The following is an 8,027-nucleotide window of genomic DNA, read 5'->3' as shown; positions in this document are numbered from 1 at the left end:
GATTTTTAATGTCCGGGGGGCTTGTTGGTTTTTTTTTAAGAACTTATTTATTTATTTGTTTTTTATTTATTTATGAGAGACACAGAGAGAGAGTGTCAGAGAGATAGACAGAGGGAGAAGCAGGCTCCTCGCAGGAAGCCTGATGTGGGACTCCATCCCCAGACTAGGTTCATGCCCTGAGCCAAAGGCTCAACCGCTGAGCTACCCAGGTGTTCCAATGGCAGGTGTTTTTTTTTTAAAGTCAGTATTTAAATAAATAAATAAATAAATAAATAAATAAATAAATAAATAAGATTAAGTCAGTATTTTTAATGAGATAGGAAGACTGCCCTGACATCACCTACAATAGTAGGTAGTCAGCACCATAGGCTCAGCATCCTGAGCAAGGGACATGCCCTGGTAAGCATATGTCACAGCCACCACATACAGAAAACCCAACTACCGTTTGTACATACAACAGGAAAGGAGCCCCCTGAAGCTCTTTTTTTTGAGGGTCTCTAAAATGGATGACATAGACCTGAGACAGTCTGCAGCAAAGCCCACCCCCTGGAGGAAGGCCAACTGAAGTCAGAGAGGCCAACACTGAGCCAAAAAGAAGCTGATCTGAAAAACACATTAAGGAAACAGACACAGAGAAAGAGAAAGATGGGTTAAAAATCCTGCTGAAGTCACTAAACTCCTAGAAATGATGCACTTCCTAGTTACAAAAGCCAACATAGTCTTCATACTCTGAATCGTGTTTCTTGTCCCTTATAAACAGAAGTCCTAGAACAGCTTCATTTTCAGACCCACTGTTTTACTTCCTGGCTGGTCTCCTGCCTAACCACTCAGCAGGTGCTTGCCTGGTTTCCCAGAGAAGTGACCTCTCTGCCTCAGGGCCTAGTGTCCTAAGGGCAGCAGCAGAAGCAATACTGGCTAGTGCCCCAGGTCACCTTCTCTCCCAGGAGCTGGCCTATGAGGGGGAAATGCTATACAGTGAGGTGCAGCATCTCTTCCTAAGAATGTGACCCGGGGGGCAGTCCTGGGTGGCTCAGTGAATTAGCGCCTGCCTTCGGCCCAGGGTGTGATCCTGGAGTCCCGGGATCGAGTCCCGCGTGGGGCTCCCTGCATGGAGCCTGTTTCTCCCTCTGCCTTTGTCTCTGCCTCTCTCTCTCTCTCTCTCTCTCTCTGTCTCCCATTAATAAATAAATAAATTCTTAAATTAAAAAAAAGAATGATCTGGGCCCTCATTTTCTTCATTTCCTCAAGGTGTTGGATACACCTTGAAGAGTACTAACTAGAATTCCAAATATCTCTTGACAGCTATTTTGGAGTTTTTTATTTTTTGTTTTTTTTTTTCTCTCAACAGCTTTTGAAAACAGTGGAGATACACTGTGAGAGTCACCAAAGCTGGGGTGCAAATATTTACACTATAGAATAAGTGAAGTTGAACAGTGGAATACTATGCATAACCAATGGGCGTTTATTTCATTTCAGGTTTTAGCTAATTTTATTTCATTGTAGTTTGTGTAGTCATTTCCCAGAAATTACATGACCTTCTCAGATGTTTTTAGATTTTTTTTTTTTTTACATTTTACTACAAGGGGAAAAAAAAACTAAAAAAAGAGAAAAAGAGAGAGAGGGAGAGAGACTATATTTAATTCTACTTTTCTAAAATAAGTATTTCCTTCCAGTTTGCATGTAATGTATTTCTTTTTTTATTTTATTTTAAAGGTTAGAAAACCAATTTTTTTTTTTATTTCTAAAGCTCTGCCATAGATTTCTAGTGGGTGCTGATGGTCACCGGCCACGTGCATACCAGGTTGTCCGTGTAGCAGGCAAACAGTCTGGCCATCAGCAGACCGGGCTAGGGAGGTATACCAGGATGGCTCCACGCTGCTGCTGGTACTGATAACTTTCTGCTTCAGTTAATCTACAGTTGTCTTGACTTCTAAGTCCAGACCTTGGTGCTGGGGCCTGTAGCAGCATAGAGCCGGTATCTGGACTGAAGTACAGGGCACTGATGATGTCCGCACCATCTGGAGTAGAAAGCCACTTGCCTTTGTTGAGGTCCCACAGCATGGCCTGGCCATCCTTGCCTCCAGAAGCACAGAGAGATCCATCTGAACAGACAGTCACAGTGTTCAGGTAGTCTGTGTGACCAATGTGATTGGTCTTCCACTTGCAGTTTGGCTGGTTCCATACTTTGACCAGTTTGTCCCACCCACAGGAGATAATGATGGGATTGCTGCTACTGGATGAGAAGCAGACACAAGACACCCACTCAGAATGGCTTTTATGCTGGACAGTACATTCTACTACTTGGTGATGGAGCCAGAGACAATTTGTAGGGTTGTCAGAGGAGAAGTCCCCACTCAACACATCCTTGGTATGGCCTACAGATCTACATACCAGTTGTGAGATCCCAAAACCAAAAGGTTCCATCACAGGAGTCTGAGAGGGCAAACTGGCCATCTGAGGAGATGAACACGTCACTAACAAAGTGGGAATGACCCGAGGAGCATACGGTGGATGCCCTTATTAGTCTCATCTCTGGTCAGCTTCTACATGATGAAAGTCTTATCTTGAGAGGCTCAGTCATGGCAGCAGCTAGAGCGGGTGTCCCTGCAGTGACAAGGATGGAGCTGGATGGCTCAGAGAGACCAGTGCCACAGCTCCTCTGGCCACTGCCCTGCTGAGGAAGAAAAGCTGCATCTGCTGTATTTCCATGTTTCCACATGTGAAATCCCAGTAATGTAAAAGTCTGTTTGCCTTTTCACTTCTATTAAAAAGTAAATGCTTTTCTCCATGGCTGATCTTCATAAATATAATTTAATAGCTATATATGTAATATAATGTAACTATAAACAGAAATATGATGTGAAAATTCTATCTCTTCCAATAGACATAGAATTTACATGATATTCATAACTTATATTATCTAGTCACTAGACACTTTAATTTTTTCCCAATAAAATAGGATTATTGGTCAAAAATCTATGAATAGCTCTTGCTCTGTATTATGTAAAATCCATTTTCAAAAGAATGATTTCAAGTCACTCCACTAGCCAAGTGTGGGTGTATGTGTATGAATGTTTCACTTATTATACAAGAGATCCCATCCATCTTCAGTATTATCTTCTTATTTTTCTTTTTCTTGTATAATATGCATTACATGTTACCTTAGGGGACATCATATAAATTGAAACCTGAATTTCCGAAAGAATAATTAAGACTTAAGAAAGGAGACAAAAATGAAAGCTTGCAAGTATGCAATTTTCCTATTTCTAAATCTTTTGAAAGTTAGCATTATTAACATATACTATTTATAATTCTTTTCCCTATTTTAGACACTGCAGCTTACAGAGAAGAATGTAATCTTATATGGGCATGCTCTTCTACCAGCAAGGACTCTGGTTTCACAGAGCATTAAAACAAAGATGCAAATCTGCCTTTTTATACTCCACCAAAAAATGGGTATACCTTGTGAAAGATAAACCTGGAAGGAACAGAAGATAGGAGTCAGAGAAGGCAAAACCTAGAGATTTAAGAGGTTTTACAGAGTCACAAAGAAGAGAAGCAAATATTTATGAACCAATACCATTCAAAAATCTTCCATGCTTTTCCAACACATGATGCATCTACCTTCCCTGTTCCAAGGTCTGAGTCTTTCTTGGAGACAGGTATCCAAGCTGCAAATCTCCAGGGTGCCTTCCTTAGGAAGGAAGCTGTGACAGGCTGAGGTGGGCTATGGAGCCCTTGCTAAAGACTCTGGAACCATCTTTAATTCTGGAATTCTGCCAAGAATGAGGAGCAGCTCTGGGCTAGACTTGGAACAATGAAGACCAAAATGACTGAACATTTAAACAGCTGCGGTCAGGCTCCAGAGACTAGCAGTCCTGACACAGATTGCATGCAAACTTGACGGACTGTTTCCAACTCCTTGCTTGTTTATCAAAGAAATGTATGTAGTCATCGTAAAAGCACATAGCTAGTTAAATAATGATTATATCTGGGATCCCTGGGTGGCGCAGCGGTTTGGCGCCTGCCTTTGGCCCAGGGCGCGTTCCTGGAGACCCAGGATCGAATCCCACATCGGGCTCCTGGTGCATGGAGCCTGCTTCTCCCTCTGCCTGTGTCTCTGCCTCTCTCTCTCTGTGTGTGTGACTATCATAAATAAATAAAAATTAAAAAAAAATAATGATTATATCCCAAATGCCATACTCTAAACTCTTGGATTTATACAGTTCACCCATAGGCTTTTGTTGTTAAGTATGTCACAGAAAAAAAAAAGCAAGTTAAAAGACACAATTTCTGACCCAAATTATTTTAGAATTATTCTACAAGAGTATAGAAGGTAATATATGTAAGGTGCTTGGTACATTCAACCCTTCATTCATTCAACAAATTTTTGCTGAGTACCTTTTGAGCATTAGAAATTCAGTGATGAATTGGGAACATACATTTTCAGAGCTGGAACAAGAGAGGGCAGACAAATAAATATATCCTGATAATTAATTAAACTAATAAATATGATTTATGTAACAGAAAATTAGGTTAAGTCCCAAAGATCACATAAGGAACTGAAATGGAGGATGACAAAGTTGAGGTGGTGGGAGGATCCTAAATGAGATGGCTTTTTGCACTTTACAGCATCTATCATTTCCAAGATCTATGCTAGTCCTTCCTTCTTCCTCTAGCCTCTACCAGTCTACAGCTGCTGCAAAGGCCCCATCTCACGTGTATAAGCGGTACATAGTTACACATATGCAGTCCCCTTTTCTGATGACCCCAAGACTTAGCTCAGTGAGACTAGAAAACCCTACTTTAAAGAAACTGCAGGCAATAGGCACTCCTAGCAGCCCAAAATGATATATGGTTATGGAACTAGCTTGACATTTTTTTATCATCATGTTAATCTCTCATAGCGCGTTAACCAAAACAACCCACTGAACAAAGAGCATTTGGGAGAAAGAGTATTTGACTTTAAACTGAGAGAGAAAAACTTAGGAGTAGGAGAAGATAGTCAGCATTCACAAGGCACTTGTGTAGACTGCTGCCATTCACACTCTCCACTGAAAGTCTCTATCCATTCACTGCCAACTCAGCATGGAATCAATTCTCCTGAGGTTAGAAGTAATCTAACTCTAATTTTCAGGGCAGTCCTCACCATTTCAAAAGAAATTAGATAAACCCCATCTGGGAACTTGTACCTGAAGGCTGCTTCCTGCAAGTCTCTCGGAGAAGGTTCAGGAAGCCCAGCCATGGGATCACACCAACTGCATACATCTCACCAGGCTAAGAGGGTGAGGAGGAGGGCAACTTCCAGGCTTTGACTTGCACACACTCCCACCTGTGTGCTTAATTAATGAGTGAGGGCAGGCATACATTGTTGACCAGATGGTCTTCTTGTCTTAAATGAAGACTAAGAGTCATGTTGTAGTTCTGTAACTCTGTCCCAACTCTGTCCTAATTTTTTTATTTTGGCAAAATTCAGATAAAATGAAGTCATAGAAAAGAACTCAAAGATGCCATAAATTCTTGTTGGATCTTTCTGGCTACAGTTTAAAGAGATACACATGAGGTCTCCTTAATTGGAATCACGTGGGATAATTTAACCTTAAAGAGAAAACAAATGAATAACAGGTTTAGTTTTTGTTTGAAATAATATGCAGTCACCAAGAAGGAACTGCAGTTCTATTTAATCCCATTAATTACTTGGAGGGCTTGTTAAAAGTAAGATTTATCCTGAAGCCTCAGGTTCTTATATAGTCTGGCAAATCCATTGGTATAAAGGTACAAAAACCACGTCTTCATTCAAAGAAATAAATGCCAAAGTATGATATTTGGGGCTGTAGCTCTTAGTGGGAAAGGTCCTAGTGACAGCTCCTGACCTCACCTAGACAGGTTGACTTCTGTATGAGGTTAGCACTGCTGGTCAAGAGAGTTGATTATGCAGCTGCAACTGACATAAACATTTCTTGGTCATTTGTAGGCTATTATAGAACCTGAGTTGGCTTGTGGACAAGAAAAAGACCAAAAATCAATTTATATCTGTGGGATTAAAATGTAATTAAGAAGACTTTTTAAAAATATGTGATGCCCAAGCACAGCAGTTACCCCAGCGGTGCCTGGCTTATAGTTGCCAGAGGAACTGCTGCTTGTGTCTTGGGCCATGTGGGTGGGTGTTAAAGAGCCCATATGGTATGATGCTCATTTCCTGCATTCTAGGCAAACAGCAGGTGGACTGCCTTCCGATCTCCTAACAGGCAAAACCACTATACAAATTCCAAAATTTGGTGGCCAGTGTAAATCCATGAGAAGAGTGCAAGGGCACTGAAGGAGAAATAAGCACCTCTTATATGACGATGATGTGATGATACAATATTTGAGATTATTAATGCATTTCTATTAATAGTTAACTCTAGTTCCTAACTGACTTATGACTGCATATCCAGAGCCATGTAAAGGGGACTCCTGGGTGGCTCAGCAGTTGAGTGTCTGCCTTTGGCTCAGGGCGTGATCCTGGAGTCTCAGGATTGAGTACCACATTGGGCTCTTCATGTGGCGCCTGCTTCTCCCTCTGCCTATGTCTCTGCCTCTCCCTCTCGGTCATGAATAAATAAATAAAATCTTAAAAAAAAAAAAAAAAAGAAAAAGAAAAGGCCAGGGCAGCGGTTTAGCACCACCTTCAGCCCAGAGCGTGATCCTGGAGACCCAGGATCAAGTCCCATGTCAGGCTCCCTGCATGGGGCCTGCTTCTCCCTCTGCCTGTGTCTCTGCCTCTCTCTCTCTGTGTCTCTCATGAATAAATAAATAGAATCTTTTAAAAATATTTTTTTAAAAAAGCCATGTAAATGTCTTTATCATGTAAATATTTTGCCTCTCTGTCCTTCAAGTTGAGCAAAGAGGTTTAGTGGCATACATGCTGTCCCTGTAGACAAGAAGCTGAAGGAGAAAGGCTGTCCTGATCAGTACCTAAAAATCGTGGGTAAGAGTGGGGAGGGGAAGTAAGCTATTTGACATGTGAACTGACTGGCCTGGGAAGCAAAATCAAAGGAGTTTTTTACCTACTCCCCATTTAGAATCTTGGAATGAGAACTCCATGCAAAGGATCCTGCCAACCTCTGGCAAGGTGTTAGGGTGGATGAGCTGAGGAAAAGTAGAAGAAAAGACCGTGCCTTTTGCCCCTACAGTCTGTGCATGGTGTGCAAAGAGTCCAGAAAGATCCTCTGTGTCCTGGTGAGAGTCTGAGGAAAGGCTGTGAGAACCACTAGACTTACAGAGGCCTGGAGTTGGTAAAAGGAGGCCTGCAAGAAGGCCTCCAGACTTCCAATAATTGGAGGCAGTGTCAAGTCACCAACAGACAGCAGTAGGTACCACTATTCACCAGAAGATCAAATGGAATTAGCCTCTCCGTAATGGATGTCAGTTCAGACTAAACCACCCATCCCATCCCAAGTATAGTGAAAAAAGATAACGTGAAAACTTCCTCTGTCACCAGGAGACCTCATAAGCTTTTTCTGTACACAGAGAAACCATCTATGAGATAATAGAAAAATATATATATATTGGCCTCTGCCCTCAATTCCTGGCACAGAGCTCCTAAAATCCTTTTAATCTCCTAAGTGTAATTTCCTAGGAGTATCTTTTGCTCTAATGTTTGGTCTTTGACCTTATACCTAACACAGGGCTCCTAAATCCCTTGGAGTTTTCTGGGTGATAGCAATGTCTTTTGTTCTAATGAGGTGACTCTTTATGGGCTCTTGAACGGGTAGCTGGTCACCAGAAAGATCAAGCCATGATAAGAAGCTTAGAATTTTCAGTCCCAACTCCCTTTCCCCAGAGAGGACAGAAGGAATGAAAATGGACTTTATGATCAATCACACCTACCTGAGGAAATCTCCATAAAAATCCCCAAAGCATGGGTTTTGGAGAGCTTCCAAGTCGATAAGCACATGGAGGTACTGGCAGAGTGGCTGTCCAGAGAGGGACCGAGACTCCATGATCCTCCCCACATACTTTGTCCTACACATACGTCTCCTTCA

General features: G+C 41.7%; 1 pseudogene; it reads right to left on the bottom strand.

The window, feature by feature from the left end:
* Positions 1–1,762: 1,762 nt before the first annotated feature.
* Positions 1,763–2,719, bottom strand: LOC144312020 (small ribosomal subunit protein RACK1 pseudogene; annotated as a pseudogene).
* Positions 2,720–8,027: the final 5,308 nt, after the last annotated feature.

This window comes from Canis aureus, chromosome 4, assembly GCF_053574225.1.
Source record: "Canis aureus isolate CA01 chromosome 4, VMU_Caureus_v.1.0, whole genome shotgun sequence".
Classification (NCBI taxonomy): Eukaryota; Metazoa; Chordata; class Mammalia; order Carnivora; family Canidae; genus Canis; species Canis aureus.
Note: the sequence above shows the minus strand (reverse complement) of the source record. Positions and strands in the feature narration are given on the sequence as shown.